This window comes from Hylobates moloch, unplaced genomic scaffold (genome assembly GCF_009828535.3).
Source record: "Hylobates moloch isolate HMO894 unplaced genomic scaffold, HMol_V3 SCAFFOLD_3, whole genome shotgun sequence".
In the NCBI taxonomy this organism is placed as follows: Eukaryota; Metazoa; Chordata; class Mammalia; order Primates; family Hylobatidae; genus Hylobates; species Hylobates moloch.
In genome coordinates this window covers 91927493-91952427 of record NW_026652278.1, presented here as the reverse complement: position 1 = coordinate 91952427, position 24935 = coordinate 91927493, and the positions used below count along the sequence as shown (strand labels likewise).

Sequence of the window (24935 nt, the reverse complement as noted above, 5' to 3'; positions counted from 1 at the left end):
TATTATTTCTGTCTGTTATTTACCATTTTCTACATGTTTTCTCTTCTCAATTATAAATTCCTTGAGTGCAGGAGACATGTCACATTCATCAATATATTCCGTGATAACTGGAATAGTGTTTTGCAAGTAATAGGCTCTGAAAGAATAAATGCCAGTTAGGTTTATTTTTAAATTTGTTCCCAAGCATTAAAATTTCTAGGATTGTAGGTTTCCTGATGGAGATTCAGATCCACCTATCAAAAGGGAAAGTGTTTGCTAAGTAATTTCAGCCTTAAATTTCCAATGGTTAGTCAAATATATATGAAGTCCTAACTATTCATTTCATTAATAGTTTAGTTACTCACTAAAAAATTTACTAAACATTTACTTTGCTCTTAGGACTGTTCTAGATGCTATAGATCAGGTGATGAATAAGACTAGTGTGGTTCAACTTCCTCTAGTTTTCATTCTAATGAGGAAATCGATTTTTTTAGTAATACATTAAAACAAGTTTATATAGAAATACAAGGTGGAGGCTGGGCATGGTGGCTCACGCCTGTAATCCCAGCACTTTGGGAAGCTGAGGCAGGTGGATCACCTGAGGTCAGGAGTTTGAGACCAGCCTGGCCAACATGGTGAAAACTCGTCTCTACTAAAAATATAAAAATTTGCTGAGCGTGGTGGTGTGCACCTGTAATCCCAGCTACTTGGGAAGCTGAGGCACAAGAATCACTTGAACTGGGGAGGCAGAGGTTGCAGTGACCTGAGATTGCACCATCTCACTCCAGCCTGGGTGACACGAGCCAAACTCTATCTCAAAAAGAAAAGAAAAGAAAAGAAATACAAGGTGGACAATAAAACAGAATAATAAGACAGAGAGTTACTTGGGTGGTCAGGGAAAGGCTCTATAAGGAGATGACATTTCAGCTGATAGGCTATTCCATCATTCTATAAAGCCAGGTGTTTTTGGGTAATAGGGATATTGCATGATAGAACTAGTGACTCCCTCGTGATGGGCAACATGGATCACATGGTCACCTGCTGTTTGGGATCGAGCATTCAACCTATACCAGATCCCAGGGACATCAGTCTTCTCCTCTTCTTCCTTCTCTTCCTCATCCTCCTTCTTCTTTTTTCTCTCTAAGTGAGTTCCTGGGTCACAAGCAGTGGTGTATGGTAGGCTATGATGACGCTTCACTCTTCAAGATGGAAAGCCTGCCACCAGATTACTACTGTCTACTCACACCCGCCCCAGGGATATAATATGATATCAAAATTTCAAGACTGCTCACTGCTGCTGATTAGGCTCCTGAGATGGCAGCATCCAGATGAACTTTACTGACTAAAAGTCCAAGCTGTTGAAGCTATCCTCAGCCTCCATCTTTCCCACCATGCTTCCTTTGGTCAAGAGCCCATGAAGGACCCTGAAATACTTGGACAATGAGGTTTAACTAATAATTACAATGATGCTCTTCTCAACAACCTAATAACTGAGGCATATTTCTGTCGTGGAATCCTTTTGGTGAGCATTCATATCAGGAGCAAATATCTCACTCTGGACCCATTCCAATAAGTCCATCTACATGTTTCCCTTCAAATTTCATTGTCAACAGTCCTCTAATATTTTTCTTTCCACATCTCCAACCACAGCATGAACCACACCATGAACCACTGCACATGCCACACCATGCCACACCATGAACCACTGCACACGCCCTGAAATAGATTCTTATCTCAGGTTCTCTCTTCTTCCTGACAGTGTAGTTATGAGATCTTCTACTCAAAGTTATTTGTACTGGAAAGATGTTCTTTTTCCACTCCCCTTAGGACCACCTGTGATAAAGGCAGCTGTAATAACACAGCAGTCCATTTCCAGGGGGACCAGCACGCTCATACTAAGCAGAGCCATCTGTAAATCGGCTTTAAAATTGTTCCTCTGTAGCCATCTTTTCATAGGGACCTCCAATGAGGTATTAAGGCAGATTAAACAGGGGGTTGCAGTGAGGCAAGAATAGCCATACTGGGAATGTGAGCTGTGTGCTTATGGAATTGCCTTGTGCTTTCACAACCTGCTTGGTCTCTGTCTCATAAACCCTATTTTCATAGGATGAAGACATGCTGGACATATCAGATTTTATGGCAATGGCAATCCGACAATCCTTATTCATGATGGGCAACATGAATCACATGGTCTCCTACTCTTTGTGATCAGGCATTCAATCTATACCAGATCCCAGCATTCAAACAAAACAAAACAAAACAAAACAAAACAAAAACAAACTGTTTCTTAAAAGGAGCATGAGTCCTTTGGGCCATTACTAAGTAAAATAAGAATAAATATTTATTAAAGAAGGTAAGATTTCCCTTCAAAATTCTTGTGATTTCCCATTTGATGGCACCAGAATTTCATGTATTCCCATTTTCCGTGTGGTATTCCCATTTTCCAAGACACTTAAAGCACCAGAACTCTGCTTGGCCATGAGGACCAAGTAGTAAAATGGCTTGTCCCCCAGATTCCATTGGCCAACATCCTGCTCTAGTCCCTACTCAAGCCTTTCAGTTCACCTTGTAAGTGGGTTAGAATGGAACACACAAGTATTTTATGTACAGTAGACCCGCACTTATTCATGGTTTTGCTTTCTGTGGTTTCAGTTACCCACAGTCAACTATGGTCAGAAAATATTAAATGAAAAATTCCAGAAATAAATAATTCATGAGTTGTAAATTGTGTGCCATTCTAAGAAGCATGATGACATCTTGGGCTGTCCTCCTCCACCACACCCAGGACACGAATCCTTCCTTCTCCCAGCATCTCCATGCTGTCTACACTACCTACGCATGAATCACTTAAAAGCTGTCTCGGTTATCAGATCAACTGTCGTGGTATCGCAGTGCTGTGTTCAAGTAATCCTTATTTTACTTAATAATGGCCCAAAGCACAAGAGTAGTAATGCTGGAAATTCAGATATGCCAAAGAGAAGCTATAAAGCGCTTCCCTTAAGTGAAAAAATGAAAGTTCTTGACTTGAGGAGGAAAGAAAGAAAATCACACGCTGAGGTTGCTAAGATCTATAGTAAGAATAAGTCTTCTGTCTGTGGAATTGTGAAGAAGGAAATAGAAATTTGTACTAGTTTTGCTGTCACACCTCGAACCTGCAAAAGTTACAGTCACAGTGCATGAAAAGTGCTTAGTTAAGATGGAAAAGGTGTAAAATTTGTGGGTGGAAGACACGAACAGAAAGGCGTTCCACCTGATGGCAGTCTGGTTCAGTACTATCCAGGGCTTCAGGCATCCACTGAGGGTCTTGGAATATATTTTTTATGGGCAAGGGGAGACTGCTAAAATACCTCCAAAATCTGGAGAGACCGCCTCTTAGTGGTATGGAACGCAAACGTACGCTGTTTTGTCAGGTGCAGTCCCCATAATGTTGCTAAGGTAGTTGTGCCCTATATTTTCATAGAAATTATGGTACAGCCTCTGGCTTGTACATGTCTTGTTGATGCATCTAGATCTGCTACTTTCACTGCAGCAAAACACTACAAACTTACTGAACCAGCATGATGCTGTGTGGGATAGAGAGAAGATCAATGTCTCTGGCCCATATTATGGCCCACAGTTAGAGGTAAAGTAATAACTTCTGACAAATCTGTAATCCTTTCCAGGTGAAAGCAAATGAATTCTAGTGTTCTTTGTTTAATGAGACTAAGGAAAAGTATTTTTTTACTTCATACTATATACCAGGTGCCAGGGATGCACTAATTTGCTTTAGTAAGGAAATCACATCTGAAATAGCAACTAAAATGAAAGTCACTATTTGATTAATCAAACAGTAATATATTATGCTCCAAGACCCCTCAACAAGTCACAGTGGAACATGAAACTAGAATGTTATAAAAATCACTATGCCCGTGCATTTTCAAGTCTCTAATTATGCAAGATCGCTTTTGTAATACTATTTTGGTAAAGAGGTAAAGAGAGAGATATCCAGGGACACTCACTTGGTCTTGGTCTTCCCTTCACAGATCTGGGAGCTGGTGTGCATGGATTCTGTCCGTTGTCAATGTTACCTATTTTAACATGATATGTTTAGACTGGGGAAAACACAATGGGATAGGTCTAAGATTCCACTGGGTATAACAAGGCAGACTTGGGTCAAAACTCAATTTATACTCTCACCTGACTTAATGCTTTTTATCATCCTTTGATAGCTTCTTATTTTCCTTCAGCATCTCTAATTGTCAGAGTATGGAGTCTATGAGGGTTTTGGTTGGTGTTCATCTCTCCCTCTTCTCTTTTCTTTTCTTTTTTTTTTTTTTTTTTTTTTTTTGAGACAGTGTCTCATTCTGTTGCCCAGGCTGGAGTGCAATGGCGCGATCTTGGCTTACTGCAACCTCCGCCTCCTGTGTTCAAGCAATTCTCGTGCCTCAGCCTCCTTAGTAGCTGGGACTATAGGCACATGCCACCACACCTGGCTAATTTTTGTATTTTTAGTAGATACAGAGTTTCACCATGTTGGCCAGGCTGGTCTCAAATTCCTGACCTCAGGTGATGGGCCTGCCTCAGCCTCCCAAAGTGCTGGGATTACAGTCGTGAGCCACCGCGGCTGGCCCCCTCTTCTCTTTTCCATGTATACTTTCTCATTATGTTATCTTACCCAATCCATGACTCTCAATGACTCTCAATAACATATATATATATATATATACATATCTCACATATACACACATATATATGTGTGTATGTGTATATGCACTTACATGCCTGAACTTCTCCTTGAGCTCATATAGTCTCCTGGCTACTAATCATCTCCATTTGGATGTTAATAAGCATGTTAGACTAATAAAACAGAACAGTTCATTTTTGTTCTCCACTCAGCAAACCTGTTCTTTCCCAAGCAAGACTTCCACCATCTACCTAGTTTCTCAGACTAGAAATCTTGATTTTTATCCTTTATTCCACTCCTGTATTGACATTTAATTCATCCATAAGTTCTATAACAAAAGTAGAACATAAGTTTTACCTACAAAGTGTACCCCAAATTACCCCAAATTTGATTACATTCCACAGTCACCACTCCCATGACACTTGTCTATACCACTATCATCTCTTCTTTGACTAACATAATAAACTCATAAACAGTTTTCAGTTTCCACCAATTTTGGCATTACTCTACCCAGAATCAAAGGTAATTTTTCTAAACATAAATCAAATCATGTCACTCCTGTGCATAAAATTCTCAAATGGCTTTTTACTTCAACCAGAATGAAATCCAAACTCTTTATTGTAGCCTATAAGATTCTCCTGGCTCCTGGCTGATTCTGGTATCAATTATTTCTGTTTTCCACCATCTTCAATATACTGCAATCTACACTGGCCTCATTTTTCTCCCTGAAGACTATGACGCGTTTGTTTCATCTCAGGATCCTGTTTTCTTTGTTTGGAACTCTCTTCCATGACTGTCTCTTCTTCTTCATAATTCGGGCCACTGGATTCGGGACTCAACAGCTGCCTTTAAGTCACTCTTCACTATCTTCCTTCTTTTGTCCTTTTTAGAGCATCTGTTAGTCCTGAAAATAATTTTTTGTTTGTTTATTACCTCTCTCCCCTACTATAAGCTTCACAAGTACTCCATCTTGCTCAGCAGTATATTTTCTGCATTTAGAACAATGCTTATCAGACAGTAGTTGGTCAATAAATATTCATCAGCTGAATTATTGACCCTCTACAATTCTTCCTTTTGCTTGGTGGACTGCAGTATTACTTGGAGCACCAGAAATTAGTGTTAGCTCAACCAAAGGTCTAATGACCAATAGAATAGTTGGGTATTTCCATTGCTTCAATGCGTGGTTAGTCTAATTTAAAGTCTTGTGCTTCCTTGAGGAAAGCGAGAAGGATATTTTATTGTCCCTACTTGTGATTGTATTGCAGGGTCTTCAAGGATTCTGCCTTTTCCCTTCACTTAAAGGTTTCCAGAATGAGCACAGTTCTGGGAATAGGATGAGGAGCTTTTACATCTCTCAATGTGGTTCAATAGGCCTCTCTCCATGAATCCTAAAGTTCTGTTTTTTACTCAACAGAAATAGAATTTCTAATATAAAAGAGGACTTAAAGGAATCTCTCTCTCTTTCCCCTCTCCCACCTCAGTCTTAGGATCCATCCTCAATTAACAACTGTCGCACATCCCAGGCAGGACCTATAGCCTATCATGCTCACCCTCCCCTCTTCACCTCTGACCTTTATCCACTGCTGGTCGGTCTCTTCCACTCTAGAATCCTTCTAGCCACACTGAAATGGGGGATGGTATTTTCACTTCAGGGCTCACAGAAGAGGGACACTGATATGTTTTTCAAAGTTGATGGTACCATTTCAACAGCGTGTTTCTTAAGTCCTTAATGAATGAAGACCTTCTAAACCCTCACAGAGGAGAAGAAAAGTATAAGACAAATTACAAGAATAAATTTACTCCAGCATTTCTAACTCTGAAGAATTTGAACTCCCCACTTTTTATTTTACCAATATATATCCCTCTCCACTTCATTTAACATAGTCCCCTGTTGAATCTAATTGAAAAAGCAATTAAGTCACCACGAGTGCTTAAATTAGCTCACTACAGAAAGCACAGTCTTACCTCTCACTAAGCTCATACAGTGGTGAGTGCTTACCCAAGTAGAAAGGGAGATTCAGATTCTAGGCAGGTACAAAATGACAAATATAAACTATGCAGTTTTTGGATTTTGTGTGAATTGCAGTGAAAAGCTAATGGTATATTTTAAACAGGGGTGGGGAGAAAATATGTACTATGTGGAATATGGATTATTGAGGGAAAAGGGTAAAAGCAGGAAGCTAGTTGTGGGGGAAATGGCAGCTGTCCGGGTGAGAAATGATGGTGGCTTGGTCTAAGAAGATAGCCAATGAGGTGGTGGAAAGAGGTAAGACTAGAAATATATTTTGGTCATAGAGCTGCCTGGACCTGTTCTTTGAAGAAAGGCAGGTAATAAAGAGAGAAAGATCAAGAACAATGCCTCGATTTTTGGCATAGTGCCAGTAATCAAGGCAGCAAACACTTGTGCATTACGGGAAGTGAAAACAGCATTCCGACTCTGCCTGGAAGCTTCCAATCACCTCATGTCTCTCAACAGACACATGTACACAACTATCAAAACATGGTCAGTTCCAAGTAGTGACTGAGGTCATCATAGATACAAGAAAAGAGTTTTCTGTTAGAGTGGGGAAGGGCTTCACAGAAGAGCTGGAACCAGGAGCGGAAAGAGCAGGACTCCAACTAGGAAGGAAGGCGAATAGGTATCCAGCCTCAGGGAGGAGGCGACCTATACAGGGCCAGTGCACCCAGCTGTGCACTGCACAACTCCACGGGGTGCCATTCCCATGAGCTGTGTGTGAGTTCAGGCCTGGAAAATGCCAGGCGCAGTGTTGGGATGGTAAATAAACCAGAGTCGTCAAATCAAAAACAGAGTTAAAGAAGTTTGGCGGAGTCAGAAAGATAAATAATTCCAGAATACAATCATTACAGCATTCATTTTTAGGCATATTTGAATGATCCTTACTCCACAGAATCCAACATGCGTGGGAAAGCGCAGGCATTCTAAGTTTCCCAACTGCCCTGTTAACTAATTATCAAATATTAGCTCATCCAAGCTCCAGTGGCAGAGGAGCCATAACATTTTTTACGAGAAGCTTTTCTTTCATCCGTTAAGGTGAGACAGATGAATCCTCTAGTTCTCGTTCCAAGAAAGCACTTTAACTGCTGAGACTAGACTTGGTTTCATCAATAAATGAGCTGTTAAAATTGATTTCTCCTCATTGACAGGCACTTCATTCACAAATATACTCTGCCACATGGAGCCCATTTTAGCCCACAATCTGGGTTGTTCCAAACGGAGCTCTTTCATTGCAAGCGTGCCTTTCAGAATGCTTATTGGTGTTGTCACTGTGTAAAATCCTATTTTTCCACATATTCACAGTACCTCCAACTTGAATGTCAGTCAGGATTTCAGGCCTTTTTCATCTTTAGAAACAATACTTTTGTATATAGAAAGCATTTTATTCCTGTCACGCCCCCCAGTGAACTATTTGGGAAGGATAAATACTACTTAAGGAAAGATGGCTTGTGATTGCCTTTTCTGAGTCTCACAGTAAAATTATTCCACGTGGTACATGGGCAAGGGAACTTTTACTGTATCACTGCCATTTTCAGAGAAATTAAAACAACAACAACAACAACAACAAAACTCGACCAGAATACCATTCGTCATATTTTTGGAAATCAGGAAATTGTACAAAAACATTGCTTTAGAAAAATATGTTGTGTGGCAAATTATATCTTCCTTGTTTGAGAGACAAGCGATAACAATAAATTAACAAGTTAGCACGGGGCTGGGAGATCTCTAGAGTGGCAGACGCCTTGTGGACAATGCTTCTATGTCTCCATTTTTTCCTATTTATTTTGTTTCATTCAGAGACTCAAAGAGGCAACATGTAACAACGCACACAGTGGTGAGCACATTTAAAAAGATATCTGGAATCAACACATTGTGAAAAATGTAATTGTGGATAGTGTTCTGAAACTCCCTGACAAGAATGACTTAAATTACTCAGTCAAGACGGTTAAAGCTTTTTCATGAGGGCAGGACCCCGGACTCTGCAAACTCCCTCCTGCCATAGCAAACGGTTCGAGCTGATGGTTCCCCCTGACAGTCAGAGGTGGTCACTCCCTTTGCTCTACTTCCACACGCAGAAAGCGTTCCCTATTTGTCTGTGGCGAGTTCCATATGTTTCTTGTGGCATCTGCTAGCATTTCCACTTAAAATAAAAAAGATTGTTTTAATTTCCAACCATAGCTGTTCCCATTTGAGGAAGTAAGCCATTTTGCAATGCTTTGTCCTTGAAGATTGTGATTTGTTTTGGTTCCCTGTGCAATATCTTGTGTTTTTCTTTAATGCCTTTTTTGAAGAAATATTTGAAAACAATGAGGGGAGGAGGAGCAGCTGCAGCTCAAACACTGTGGTAGATGTCAGACAATGCAACGCGCTTTTATTCTTCACCTTTTGCTTTTTGTCAAACTTTGCAGTAAGGAAGGAAGGGCAGCTTTTGTTCCTTAGACAATCAGAAGGAAAGAAAAAAATTGATTATTCCTTGAAGATTATGGGTGGTCAACAATTATGTAAAAATGGGACAAACATTTGGAAGGGCAAAACTATTCTATCAGCGCAGCTGCACAATGACAACCATATGCTCTGGCCTGAGGGGTTAACTATTACATTGAAACTGATTAGAGTAGTTTATCTTCCTGGGAAACAACTCCATTTAGACTGATCAAGACCAGCATTAGGTGAACACCGATGGGTTAAGATTTTGCTTTACTTCCCTCCAACTGCTTTTAGAATAATATCCTGGTTAAAACAATTAACGATTCAATCAGACCTAAATTCACATAGTAACCTTAAGCAAGTGTCTTAATAGCATGAGTTCTAGGTGGCGTGAGGAATCAGAGAAAGTGAGAAGGCAGGAAACTGTCCATGAAAGGTTTCCATCTCCCTGCTCCACCATGGTAGAGACACAGAGTCCTTGGTATATTAGACTAATGGTTCTCAATGGATGCGGGAGATTAACAGTTATCTAGACAGGTTTTTTAGATACCAACCAGGCCCCTGTACTTACTGTTTTCAATGCCAATATGTCTTTTTGTATAATGAAGCTAATATGTGTGTTTGTGTCCAGACCAGTTTTATTTTTTTCTCCATAATTGCAAAGTACATGGGCGGGCCCAAACAAAAAGCAGCTTTTGTTCTCATCGATTGATTAACTGACTCATCCATTCATTCCATGATATACCTTCAGACATTGTTTTAAGTATTGGGATATAGTGGTAAGCAAGATATATAAAGGCATTAAATAAATGATATGTATGTAGGTTTATCTTGAACCTAATCTAGGACATCAAGAAAGATGGCAACAATCTCTAAAATAATCAGTGTCATATGGAAATGGTAAAATGATGATCATGTTTATCGTTAATAATAACACCTTATGCTTGTGTACAATATAATGTTTATAAGATTTCAATTGTTTTGAACTATGATCATGGGGGAGGCCACCTGCCTACATTATATGCAAGAGCATATAATGACTCCCATGGCTAATTCTTATATGTATATATGTGTGATAGTCCTGTGGAAATTACCAGTCTCATGAAGGCAGGTACTGTGTCTTTCATTTTTTCATCTTTCCTAGTGATGTGCTCCGTTCAAAGCAAGTACTAAAATACTGCCCCTGGATATGGTTTGGATATTTGTTCCCTCCAAATCGTATGTTGAAATTTGATCCCTAGTGTTGGAAGTGGGGCCTGGTGGGAGGTGTTTGTGTTATGGGGGTGGGTCACTCATGAATGGCTTGTTGCCATCTCTGCTTTATGAGTTCCCATGAGAACTGATTGTTAAAAAGGGCCTGGCACCTCCTCCTTTTTCTTTTTCTCCTCTCTTGCTATGTGACACCTGCTCCCCCTTCACCTTCCACCATGGTTAGAAGATCCCTGAGGCCCTCACTAGTAGCAGATGCTGGCACCATGCTTCTTGTACCGCCTGCAGAACTGTGAGCCTAATAAACCTCTTTTCTTTATAAGTTATCCAGCCTGAGATACTCTTTTATAGCAAGCTTATCTAACCCACAGCCCACAGGCCACAGGCAACCCAGAATGGCTTTGAATATGGCCCAACACAAATTTGTAAATTTTCTTAAAACATTATGAGATTTTTTTGTAATTTTTTTTTTTAGCTCATCAGCTATCATTAATTTTAGTGTATTTTATGTATGGCCCAAGATAATTCTTCTTCCAATGTAGCCCAGGGAAGCCAAAAGATTGAACACCCCTGTTTTATAGCAACACAAAACAGACTAAGACATCCACCATTTATATAGGCCTTAATAGTTTTCAAATACTTTTAACAGATTATCTATTTTTATTTTTGTATCTTGTGTGTGGATTTTTAATTTTTTTCTTCTTTTTTATTTTTTTCTTTTCACTTTTTTGTTTATGAATTTTAAAGATGAGAAATGAGAAGTCCAAAGAAGATACATTATTTATTTACTCAGGATCACATAATTAGCTAGGAAAAAGCCTTATCTCTTTTTTATTTTTATTTATCTATTTTTGGTCTAATGTCTATTTTCACTGTTGTACATGTATGTCAGATTTTTCAGGCATATGATATGTCAGATATATATCAAATATCTATTTATATACTGTGAAGAATAAACTCATTTTGGGGAATTAGGCATGAAAACAGAGAAAATGAGTTGGCTTGATGCACATATCAAGCTGCTTCTCATTGGGCAACCAAGATGGTTGACAATTACGGGAGAAGAGGCAGAGATCTGACTGCACAAGAGCTGTAAACACAATGCACTCAGGGCATCCTTAGAATAAGTCATAGGCACATGGAATTTAAATGGTGAGCAAGTTCTACCATCAAAGAATGCATTTCAGGGTGTGGCAGCAAACGGTGCTGTGGAAAATGACAACAGAGCCCAAGTGAAGAAGCTACCCCAGCCTGCAATCCAGCCATGCTCCTTATGCCTTCTCTGGCTTTTCCAAAAATGAAATGTCAATACCACTCCAGGGTTTTCATCTTAATTCATGCTAGAAGCCCTCAAGGCTTGTCATAGAATATGTCAGTATATTTCCAGAACATGCAGTCTGGGTCTGATTATCAAGCAAGAGGTGTAAAAACAGTTTAAGCTTCTACCAACCCAAGAATTCTCAATGGAAGATAGAACAACTGATTATGTTTCTACCTTTTCTGAACAACCCAAAGTTCCAACTAGACTCAGCCTTATTTGTTGGCAAATGCACACATAGGAAATTACTCTGGGATTCGTGTCTTGCTTTTCGACAATTTGACAGCAAGCATCAAACAGCAGCAATGTCAGCCATGGGACATAACTTTTATGCCAATTTCAGCTATGCCCTATAAAGTTTTCTTTTTCTCTCAAATCCATAAGGTCACAAAGACCTTTTCAACTTCAATCACATAGCTTAAATGTACAAATTAAAATTCCATTTCCTATATCCCTTCCATTCATAAGAAGCAATTAAAGTAGAGTATCTAATATACTCTATGATCCTGGCAAGGGCATTACTCTTCATATGCCTCAATGGGCTATGCCAAAATATCTCTTTCATTTATTAAAGCCATTTGTGATTGCCACTGACTTTGAGCTGAATGGCATCCCAAGGCCAAATTTGTTTATTCATCCACTTGTTTTTAAAAATAAAAACCACTAGAGGAGCCATTGATTGATTAACCTGTAGCAGTTCCTTACATTAAGCATCTTTGTCTGTATGTTGAAATAAACTATATAGTAAGCCTCTGTAGAATACACAAAGCTGTGCCAGCAGTCACAGGGACATGATTCTATGGTTTCAGCCTTCTGTTCAGATACCCAGAGTTTAACTGCCTATGGCCATGCAGCCTCAGAAATCATTGGATACTATCAAGCTGGGCTGCCTTGGAAGGAATAGGAACCCACCTGCCCATCCTCCCTGAGCTGCTTGTCTTTGCAGGCTAAGACACAGAGGAGGCATCTATAATGAGATGGAGGCCCAGGGAAGGAGATTTATGGCTTTTACTGTGCTGGAGGCAAGAAAATGTATACTGATTTTCCTATTTTGCAGGTCCTTTCTCTCTCTCTCTCTCTCTCTCACACACACACACACACACACACACACACACACACACATTTGGCAGGCCCTTTCACATATATAGATATATATAATATATGACATATATATATATATAATATATGATATATATTTTTTTAGACAGGGTCTCTCTTCATTGCCTGGGCTGGAGTGCCATGGCATGATCTCGGCTCACTGCAACCTCTACCTCCCAAGTTCAAGTGATTTTTGTGCCTCAGCCTCCAACGTAGCTAGGACTACAGGAGCATGCCACCACTCACGACTAATTTTTGTATTTTTAGTAGAGACGGGGTTTCACCATGTTGGCCAGGCTGGTCTCGAAATCCTGACCTCAGGTGATCCATCCGCCTTGGCCTCCCAAAGTGCTGGGATTACAGATGTGAGCCACCGCGCCTGGCCCCTTTCACATATATTATCATACTTATATCCCATAACAACTGTGTAAAATATGTATTATTATTATTCCACTTTGCTGATGAAGAAACCAAGTCTCAGAAAGTAACTTGGCCAAAATCATAAAGCTAGTAAGCTGTAAAGTTGAAAAGACTGAAACCCAAGTCTAGCTTACTCCAGTCTCTTTCTACTCTAACAAGTTTCATGTAAATGCAGTAGAATTCCTGAGTCGTAGAAAGCATTTTATACATAGTACAAGAGCAACATCACACCTCTAAGATAGCACCTGCAAGCACAATGCAAAATGTCAATAAAGTGGAGACGTGTATGGTCTTCCAATATTGTCTTGGATTGTTAGAGGGAAAAAAAATCATGTCATTGTATATTTCCTTAAGCTCCAAATGTCAGGAGATAATAAAAAACACTGTATTTGAGAGATGTGGTCACTCAGAGCCCACTTGATAACTCAAGCAGAAACTGCCCAGCTTCTGAGAACCTTCAAAATGGGTCTAATGATAAATTTTTGAAAGTATTTTTTTCTTAAAATATCCTTAAAATATTATTCATATAGGTTGGGTACAGGGGCTCACACTTGTAATCCTAGCACTTTGAGAAGCCAAGGCAGAAGCATTGCTTAAGGCCAGGAGTTCAAGACCTGCCTGGGCAACATATGAGACACTGTCTCTACAAAAAAAAAAAAAAAAAAAATTGTTTAAAATTAACTGGGCATGGTGACATGTGCCTGTGGTCATAGCTACTTGGAAGGCAGGGACAGGAGAATTGTTTGAGCTTGGGAGTTGCGGTTGCAGTGAGTGAGCTATGATTTTACCACTGTATTCCAGCCTGGGTGATAAAGTGAGAACTTGTCTCTAAAAATAAAAATTAAAAAATATTCATTATATAGGAAATCTACTAGATTTTATGTCTTAAGAAAAGTGATCATATCTAATTTACCTTTAAATTTTCAATGTATCTCGGTGTATAGTGGGTGTTTATTAAGTTGAGAGAAGGAATATTAGCCAAGAGAAACTTACCTTTGGAGAATTGATGTGGTGTCAGCTGGCTTGACTGGTTCAGCCTCTACTGGAGGCCCACCAGCTAGGTAAATTGAGCACAAAATCACCTAGCCCCACTCCACCATGGAAGAGGTTAACATTGTCCCGGAGAGAGACATGTTTTTTAAAATGCACACTACATACCAAATACTCAGATATCAAAAAAGATATCAAAAAACTGAGCTCATTATACTTGAGGTAACTTCTTGGCTCACAATGATTCCTCCTTCTCAGGGAAATGATCAGGAAATGCCCAGATCTTTTCTTTGGAGAAAGCAGGTGTGTCCCTATAATACACCTTGTCCCCTTGGCTGGAAATAATTCATGCAAGATTGAGCAGTTGGGCAACCAAAGCTGAACTGGGTCGATCAGATTATTCTCTGTGGGAAATCAGAATTTTCAATAGAGTTTCTCATGGGGAGGGGCTCTTGCAGCTGAATAATATTAGTAGCTATGCTCTAGAAAGATTTATGTTGTCTTATTGCTGAAGTCACTGGAGCTGCCCTTTTTCTTCCCTCAGAAATTTTGTTTGTTCAATTCTTTTTGGATCTTATGATATATCCCACTGTCCTTCCAATAAATTCCAGTTCTTGCTTGAGTTACTCAGAGTGGGTTTCCATTACTTGTAACCAAACAAAACTTAAATGATTCAGAAGTACAGATGGATGGCTCTAGGACTTGATGTAGCAAGAACTAAGCAAGTTGAATTGAGAAAGAAGACAAATGAGCAAAGCTGAGCGTAGGAAAGAAGAAACATTTTTAAAGTACGACAGAGTAGGAAAAGCATCCCAAAGTGGTGGAGTGACCCAAGTAAAATGTAGAAAATTGGGACTCAGTGGGTCCATCAAGAATGAGGAGCAAAGTTCCCTGGCTGGAGAAACATAGGATCCATGCCAACACTCAGAAGTTTCAATGATGGAGGAGGCTGGCCAGATGTTCGGGTTAAATTTAACGGTGTCGTTTCAGAGTTTTTTTTGGCCTGGGGCTTTAGGAAGTAACATTCCATTTCTATAGGTGGAGACCATAGTAACTTTGTGCTGCAGTTTCACATCTCAGAACATGGCTGATTTTGCTGTATGAAAGGGTATTTAATGTAGAAAGTCTTGAGTAGAACTTTAAGTTCAACAGACGTTTAGGGATGAGCGGCCCCGGTGGTTGTCACTGGGCACCTGTACCCCACCTGCAACACAGTATGGCCTGGTGCTCTGACAAGGTCTTCCATGGCATAGCTCCGAATCTCCAGATCCTCTCTGGTGGGTGGGATAAGCCAAGGACTGGGTGGAGCTCTCATGGTCAAACTCAACACCTTCCCCAACAGGAGAAGAAAACTTAAGCCACACACAAGCACAATTCTGAGAAATTACTTGATTTTTAGTTTTCTTCTGAAAGATGCAGACCAAGCATTTTGTTTGCCCTGGGTGACAGATGTGTCCAGCCCATCTCAGTGTCAGGACAAGGGTGTGACATCATGGTTACAGGAACCATGACTTCCAAGCCCATCAGGGATCTCATTTCTTCAGATCATCGTCCGTCCACTGCTGCAGCTTCTGGGTTCAGCCTTAGTGCCATCAGCTGGGAAGGGAGTAACAGGATTTTGTTAATTGTACTGTTAAACTTAGTGGAAGCAAAGTTAGATATATTTCACATTAGAAAGTCTTAGTTCCAAGACCCAATTTTCACAAACCAAGTTAGTAAATATCACAAGCCCCACAAATTAGAATCCAGCGTAGTTCTTTTGCCATTTCTGATCACATCTTCTATTCAGTAAAGTCTTCCAATGCATCCTTTGAACCCTCCCAGTAAACTTTCTTAACCTAAGGGGCTAGAGGTGAGAAGGTAATTTCAATCGTGGTGGCTGCATTTGACTAGTTGGATTGTATGAAATTAAAAGTTGGGATTTTATGAAATTAAAAGTTGAGACTCATACAAAATATTGCTCACCACATTAAAAACACTTAAATAAAAGGATAATGCATGTTTTTAAGATGATAAACAACCATTTTTTTCCAGTGGGTTTCTAGGAATGTAAGTTTCACCAGAGACTAAAATTTTGTTTTATAAATTTAAGGGCTAAATAAAACATATACCCCAAACTCCAGTCCAGGCTCCATTCTGGCCTGAAAGGACTTAACTAATAGCTTTTTAATTGCATAACTTTATATTTTTTCTTTTTGTTAGAGGCAGAAGTGGAGCACAGAAGCAGCCCTGGAAAGTCTACTCTCCTAATATTTGCAAAATTTCTGACAGTCTCCCAAGAGGGCATCAGATAAGTTCTATGAAATGTACTGTGGGATACCTATCCTCACCCAAAGCTTATTTTTTTTTAAAAGGTTTATCTATTCCTAGTCTTGAGTTTCATGCTGGGTTTTTGCAATGACCACAGAAATATAGCAATAATCTTTGCCTAAACCTCTGAAGAAAATATTAAACATCTAAAGCAGAATCATGAATAATAACAGCTCTTACACAACCAGTAGATCTTAAAACACACATTTCTCGTCACTGGCTTTCCAAAACCATTCCCATTTGGAGTTTGTCTTTTGATATTACTGCTTTGAGAACCAAAATTTCTCTGAGCTCCCCTTGTAAGATTAATTAAAATGGACATATCATTGAAGCACAGATAAGACTAGAATTTCTTTAATATAAATGTTTGTCATGGCAATATTTTCTATAATGTAACTGTGACACCTTGCTTTATTTCTTTAAATATTAAACAAACAAATAAGGGAAGCAAGCAGACTCTTAGAGAAGAAAAGAAATGGTACCAGCTCCATTTTTTATGGCTGAGGTATTAAGTGACCACTCTGTGGTGGTATAAAAATGGCACTAAATAGAAAAGACAATGGCCAGGCACAGTAGCTCATGCCTGTAATCCCAACACTGTGGGAGGCCAAGGTGGACGGATCGCTTGAGCCCAGGAGTTCAAGACCAGCCTGGGCAAATGGTGAACTCCCATCTCTACTAAAAATACAAAAAATTAGCCAGGCATGGTAGTGCACACCTGTAGTTCCAGCTACTCCAGAGGCTAAGGTGAGAGGATGGCTTGAGCCCAGGAGGCTGCAGTGAGCTGAGTTCACACCACTGCACTCCAACCTGGGTGACAGAGTGAGACCCTGTCTTAAAAAAAAAAAAAAAAGGCATGACAAGACTGGCATCAGTAAACCAGTTTCACCAGTAATAATCAACACAGAAAAAAGTACTTTCTGAAGACCATGATTGCCAAATCATTGTGGGCAAGACAAAGTTAACACTTCAAATACCTTACCTGGGGAGCAGGAACTGACATGGGCAAGGTTAATTATGAAATACATGACATATAATAAGTTATTTCTGAAGATGAAGTTGTTTCTTTAGATTAGAATAGTTGGAAAAGGCTTAGAGAAGGAAAGAATGAGATATTCAAATTTACATATTATATGGAAAATCAAAGAGAAATAGATCATTCAAGAAAAATGCAAGACCCATTTATCAGAGAGTGAATAAACCATACAGATTCAACTGTTTACTTAAAAATTTTGTGTATATATATATATTTTTTTTTCTTTTATTTTTACAGTGGAGCAACCATAGCTCACTGTAGCCTTGACCTTCCAGGCTCAAGAAACCCTCTCACCACAGCCTCTTGAATAGCTGAAACTACAGGTACATGCCACCTCACCCAGCTAATTTTTAAAATTCTTTTGTAGAGACAAGGTCTCACTATGTTGCCCAAGCTGGCCTTGAACTCCTGGGCTCAAATGACCCTCCCGCCTTGGGCTCCTGAAGTGCTGGGATTACAGGCATGAGCCATCACACTCAGCCTTCAAGAATTATATAAATGCCAGCTTCCTTCCAGTAATGAGCTAAGTGTGCAAAAATAAGGGCAGTCCTAGGCCTCAGGTAGCTTTCAATCCAATGGCGGGAAACACACACACACAGAAAAAAACAATACAACAGAAAACAGAGGCACAGCAAGGGCATTAGAGAAGCACAGAGGAGGAGAAGAGTAAGCAGGGTTATTTTAGGCAGAGAGGGCCATACTGAAAAGGTATAGAGGTGTTAGAGAGCATGGTCCAGTCATGAACTCAAAGTAAAATGACATCTTCCTGGTGCACAGGGCAGATCGAGAGAAATGAGACAGCACCAGTCACAAAGGCCTTGTACATCATGCTCAGGATATCAGACTTCACCCCATAGGCTATGACGAAACACCAAGAGATTTTGGAAAAGAAAGGTCTTGATCATACTTCATGTTATACAGATGGCACTGGCAGCAGAATGAAAGCCTCAGGGTGGCTGGTCATTCTAAAGGCAGGGAAACTAGCTAGGAGACCTGAAGAGTAGTCAAGTCTCTACAAGGGTATTGACACTGGGGTTGGAGAAGAAAGGACAGACTCAAGAGATATTTAATTGGAATAAAAAATGGCCAGACTTTGATGACTTACCTGAGAATATCTGTTGGAGGTTAGGGAAAGGTAGCATTCTAATATGACTGTGAAGTCTGTGGCTTGCATGATATCACTAAACAAAATGTGGGAGGAAAGCATGGTTAACAACCAGTTTGAGGAGAAAGATCACGAGTTAAGGCTTGGAAACGCTAAGATGGGAGTGCCTGAGACGCCCCATTGAAGTCTGGTGGAGTTGGAGCATGTAAGTGGAACTCAGGGGGCCCTTCTCAGATGGAGATGGGGATTACAGAAATAGGCTCTGGGGCATTACATAAAGTTGTGGTCATGGTTGAGATCATCCAGGAAATTGAAAGAGAGGATTGCTGAGGACAGGTCTTATCAACATTCATCCTGGAATAGAGGATGCATTACATGAGAAACAAACTAAAAAGAGGCATTAGAGAAGTAGAGAGAAAACCAAGAGAGAACAATATCATGAAATCCAAGAGAAGAAAGCTTCTGAAATGACCGGGTGGTAAACAGCCTAAAACCCTTTGGAGAAGCCGGGGTCTAAACGTGCGAGATCTTAGAAAGCACCTGGTCTCACTCCTTCAATGCGTTTATTAGGAAATGAAGACCAAGAGACGTGAAGGCGCCCGCCCACAATGACACTGTCAAGGAGGAGGGAGCTGACCAGCAGGCAGACGCCCTGACGCCCTGCTGCGCAGCTTTGGCTTTATCCAGCTACACTTTTGGTTTGATTGAACCCAGATTTCGCAGAGGGAAGTAGTGGGAGATAAGCCTTAGAAAGGTAGGTCAGGGCCAGGCAGCAAAATTGCTAAACTAGGGGGCTTAAATGTTATTCGGAGGAATGGGGTACTCACTAAAGAGCTTTGAGCAAGAAAGTTATTCTAATCACAGAGATATTTGGGGAAATTATAGGTGGGAGTTCTCAGGGGTATTGTTAATATTTTGCTCAGATAAGTCACAAATTAAGCAATTTTGTGAACCCCTCCCCCCAAATAATTGTGAGTTGTAGTGAATAAAACTCCTTAATTATATTATAAATTAATAACTAATAAATAGGAAAAAAACTCAATTAAAAGTGAAGTCACCTATTGCTTAGGTGCATGAGACTATCTTAAAATGATCTAGAAATAAAATGAAAAGTAATGTGAGATTTGGAACCACCCTAGGTATCGTGTCCAGCTCTGGTGAGGGCGTGGGGGTGGGCTTGAGTACACTGCAGCCTCAGGTATCCACGCTTTCATAACTCTATTAGGACCAATGATTAAGGCCATATGAGGATGTATTATTTTATGTGATTTCTCCTTCTTCCTCTTTTTCCCCTGTACATATACATTTGTTAAAAAGGTGAATAAAAAGCGATCCCTGTACCTTTGGAAGAATGCCTTGGGAGAGATGCCCATGCCAGGGACCAGCTTTCTCTAACTGAGTTGCCATTCCTATTGCCAAAGGCCTTCCAACCAGAGTGACTCTATATTGAGCAGGGGCTAGGCAAAATGAGGCTGAGACCTACTGAGGTGCATTCCGAGGAGGTTAGGCATTCTAAGTCACAGGAAGAGACAGAAGATCGGCACAAGATACAGGTCACAAAGACCTTGCAGTAAAACAGGTGGCAATAAAGAAGTCAGTCAAAATCCACCAAAAACAAGACAGTGATGAAAGTGACTTCTGGTAGTCCTCGTTGCTCATTATATGCTAATTATAATGTATTAGCTGCTGAAAGACACCCCCACCGGCACCATGACAGTTTACAAATGCCATGGCAACGTCAGGAAGTTACTCTATATGGTCTAAAAACTGGAGGACCCCTCAGTTTCCAGGAAATCCCCACCCCTTTCTCAGAAAACTCATGAATGATCCACCCCTTGTTTAGCATATAATCAAGAAATAACCATAAAAACAGGCAACCAGCAGCCCTCAGGGCTGCTCTGCCAATGGAATAGCCATTCTTTTGTTTCTTTACTTCTCTAATAAACTTGCTTTCACTTCATTCTATAGACTCACCCTGAATTTTTTCTTGCACGAGATCCAAGAACCCTCTCTTGGGGTCTGGATCAGGATCCCTTTCCGGTAACACTATGACCTGGCTGCACGCGGTCCTCCTGAAGCCACAGATTGAGCTATGTCAGGGCCCAAAGACACAGGGGCCCCAGCAACTTCATCCTCTCTCTCTCTTTCCCCTCGGAGCTTCACAAGTTTGAGGTTCTCAAACGCCTAGATAATGGTTTTGCCTCATAGGTGACAGTACACTGGTAGGTAGAAATTGACCTGACCCCACTGAAACCCCAAAGTCCCATGAGCCCTGAAGTCTGATTCGGTGGTTCATTGCAAAGACTAACATCAAGCGAGGGAACACAGAAAAATGTCACAAACAGTGCTTGAAATTGATTTGAGGGTCAGAGCAACCTGAACTTCTGACCCTGACTTTTAACCTCCTCGCATCTTGCTCTCCATCTCTGCTGTTACGAGGATAGTGCACACTCTGTGCAGAAAAGACGGCTCCACTTTACACGTACCCAGGCAGAATACTACAGTGGGCCTGTTGCCGGGCAACCACAGCTAGAATACTTTGTTTCAGGAGCATTTTGACAATGATTACACTTGCAGGCTTGGGTTGGGTTGGTTGGGTTTTTATTATTATTATTATTATTATTATTCTTTCTTTCTTTCCTGTGGTACCTATTCCTGGATGTTGTAAATATTCATCTGAGTTTTGCATAGATGAGGGGAAGACGTTATTTAAATGAGTTTGGGAGGGTAATTTGCTCGGGTGCATCTCTACCCTCTTTTATGTTTTGCAGGCAGCCTGCTGCAGAAGGAGAGAAAGCGCTTTTGTGACCATTATTGACTTAGATGACAATGCTATGCTGGCTTGTTTCAGTTACATAGAACAATGGGAGCAGAAAAAAGACAGTTTAGCGAAGGCATTTAGTAAATTGTTAGTAAATGGGGAAGATACAAAAGCCCCAGCTAAGTCATCAGGCACATTTCCTTGCTAATGTGGCTGCAGTTACTCTCCTGGCCCCCTCTAAACCCCACTCAGAGAGGAAAGCTTCCTCTTCCTCCTGTTAAGTGACATCAACACATTGAAATACAGCTCTTGGCTAAACTCCGGAGAGCTGACTTTGAAAGGTAACGGGAAGAAACATTTCCTTTCAAAAGGAATCTGGCAGCCTTTGAGCCTTTGAAACACACCCATTTCAGATGAGTCTGAGTTGGGCAGGAATTGCAAGTACTTCAAAAATCATCGGTGTCAATATTTCCCCCACCCCTGGAATATTAATATGTACACACACCCACGCACTCCCCTGGAGATGTGTTTATTTCACAATTCACAAATGGTGGAGACCTTTTCTGAATTTTTTTCTTAGGGACTTGGGAAGCCAGCATGAAAATTGTGATTCTTCCAAATGCTTTCCCATATGCCTTAAATGCCCCCATTAAAGTTAATTTTCTCAGTCCACAAGTGTTCTCTGTGTCTTGGTGACCACCTCCCTGCCTCCCTTAAGAGAACCTTTTCTTGAGGCTTGCTACGTCCTGTCTTGGTTATGACTTGGTCAGGAGCCTGGGCACCATATGGCAGAACTCAGGGCCCCAGCCAAATACAGCAGTTGTTTACAGGGCACAGTTAGTGAGGGACTCGATCTCTTCACTCTCAGGGAGATGTCTATGGATAGAAAATTTGCCTCTGGGCCATGGACAGTTTGAGCCCCAAAACTGTTGGGCTTTTCAGTCCAGAGTGCATTTACGAAGCTCCCCCATCTAAAGGATCCCCATCCTGGTGATACAGAAGGGCTGGGAAGAGAAGAGCTTGGTCCCTTTAAATGATACCGAAGTGGAAAGGGAAGTGCTGGGTAGAGGAGGGCGTGGTCCCCGGTTAGGGCTCCACCCCCAAGGACCTAGATGAGGACAGGCAGTCCTATCTTCGCGCCCAAATGTTGCATTTTCCAAGACCACCCTGGCCCGCCACACCCCCATCCTGGCCCTATACCCTAGCAGGCAGACACAAGTAGCTGGATGTCATGAGGAACACATCGGCGGAAGAAGACACAAGTGGCTGGACGTCGAGAGGGGCACGTTGGCAGAAGAGCACGGGGACAGATACCGACAGGCCGTCAGGCTGCTGACCAGCACAATGATGCAGAGTTTGGCCTGAGTGGTCGGAGAAGAATCAGGCTGTGAAGCGGCCCAGCTCCAAGGAAACAGCCAGCTCCCTTCTGGCTTCCCCATCTGCAGAGAGCCACTTCCGCTCAATAAAACCTTGCACTCATTCTCCAAGCCCAGGTGTGATCAGATTCTTCTGGAATACCAAGGCAAGAACCCGCAATACAGAAAGCCCTCTGTCTTTGCGGCAAGGTAGAGGGTGTAACTGAGCTGGTTAACCCAAGCCTATAAATGGAAAACTAAGAGTAAAATTAAAAGAGCACTCTGTATGTAACACACGCCCACTGGGGCTTCAGGAGCTGTAAATATTCACCCCAGAAGCTGTCGTGGGGTCGGAGCCCCACAACCTGCCCACCTTGTATGCTTCCCAAGAGGTTTGAGCAGCTAGGCACGGAAGAAGTGAGCCACTACCCCTGTTGCACCCCCTGTGAGGGGGACAAGGGGACCTTTCCTGTTTCACTGGCCCTTCCTCCAAGATCCCCTGGTGAATGGTATAAGGCTCTCCGGCACATGAGGCAGCCTGTGGCACAGGATACAGTAAAACTCTTCCTGGCTCCTGGTTTTACTCAGGAATATGAGTTAGATGTGCAGTTGCATTCTGTGGGGAAGACCACTTAATTATCCAGCTGGAAAACTGGGATAGAACGTTAGAGAGAAGGAGGAGAAAAGACATACTGGAGAGGGAAGTCAGAAGGGAACTTACTATCTTTCATCTTTTGAGCTGGGACAAGCAACAGGTTATTCAAAAGTTTCAGTCTGAATACACCCTTCAAGATGGGCTGGAAGGCCCACATCTTCCATATTTCCATCAAACACCCTTCTATTTATCGAGAACCAGTTATGTGCAAGGCACTCTTACGTTGCTGGAAAGGGGTCCGGATCCAGACCCCATGAGAGGGTTCTTGGACCTCACCCAAGAAAGAATTCAAGGCAAGTCCATCGGGTAAACTGAAAGCAAGTTTATTAAGAAAGTAAATGAATAAAGATGGCTACTCCATAGGCAGAGCAGCAGCGTGGGCTGCTCAACTAATTATACTTTTAGTTATTTTTTTATTGTATGCTAAACAAGGGGTGGATTGTTTGTGTATTTTCTGAGAAAGGGGTGGGCAATTCCCGGAAAAGGGTTCCTCCACTTTTCAAACCATGTAGCTTAACTTCTTGTTGTTGCCATGGCATTTGTAAACTGTCACGGTGCTGGTGGGAGTGTCTCTTAGCATGTTACTGTGTTATAATTAGCGTATAATGAGCAGTGAGGATGACCAGAGGTCACTTTCATGGCAATCTCAGTTTTGGTGGGTTTTGGCCGACTTCTTTACCACATTTGTTCTCTTTGTGACCTCTACCTTGTGCCAACTTCCTATCTCACCCTGTGACTTAGAATGCCTAACCTCCTGGGACTGCAGCCCAGTAGGTCTCACCCTTATTTTACCCAGCCCCCATTCAAGATGGAGTCGCTCTGGTTCAAACACCTCTGACACTAACAGGGCTTGCATAGCTATAAAAAGGATAAAATGGGCCGGGCGCGGTGGCTCACGCTTGTAATCCCAGCACTTTGGGAGGCCGAGGCGGGCGGATCACGAGGTCAGGAGATCGAGACCACGGTGAAACCCCGTCTCTACTAAAAATACAAAAAATTAGCCGGGCGTGGTGGCGGGTGCCTGTAGTCCCAGCTACTCGGAGAGGCTGAGGCAGGAGAATGGCGTGAACCCAGGAGGCGGAGCTTGCAGTGAGCCGAGATCGCGCCACTGCACTCCAGCCTGGGGGACAGAGCGAGACTCCGTCTCAAAAAAAAAAAATAAAAATAAAAATAAAAATAAAAAGGATAAAATGGACGGGGCGTGCGGTGGCTCACGCCTGTAATCCCAGCACTTTGGGAGGCCAAGGCGGGTGGATCACCTGAGGTCAGGAGCTCGAGACCAGCCTGGCCAACATGGTGAAACCCCGTCTCTACTAAAAATATAAAAATTAGCTGGGCGTGGTGGCACACGCCTGTGATCCCAGCTACTTGGGAGGCTGAGGCAGGAGAATCGCTTGAACCTAGGAGGTGAAGGTTGCAGTGAGCCAAGACTACACCGTTGCTCTCCAGCCTCTCCAACCTGGGCAACAAGAGCGAAACACTGTCTCAAAAAAAAAAAAAAAAAAAAAAAGGTGGGAGTGGTGTAAAATGCAGGCTCTTTCCTCAAGATTGCATTGTGCAGGGATTCTCTTGGGTTAGAGAGAGAAAGTTGG

General features: G+C 41.5%; 1 long non-coding RNA gene across 1 annotated transcript; it reads right to left on the bottom strand.

Moving 5' to 3' along the window:
* Positions 1-8232: 8232 nt before the first annotated feature.
* Positions 8233-21050, bottom strand: LOC116479524 (uncharacterized). Its single transcript, XR_004251008.1, has 3 exons — positions 20547-21050; positions 14125-15717; positions 8233-9093 (listed from the first exon to the last, which is right to left on the bottom strand). It is a non-coding gene; the product is annotated as an uncharacterized LOC116479524 (long non-coding RNA).
* Positions 21051-24935: the final 3885 nt, after the last annotated feature.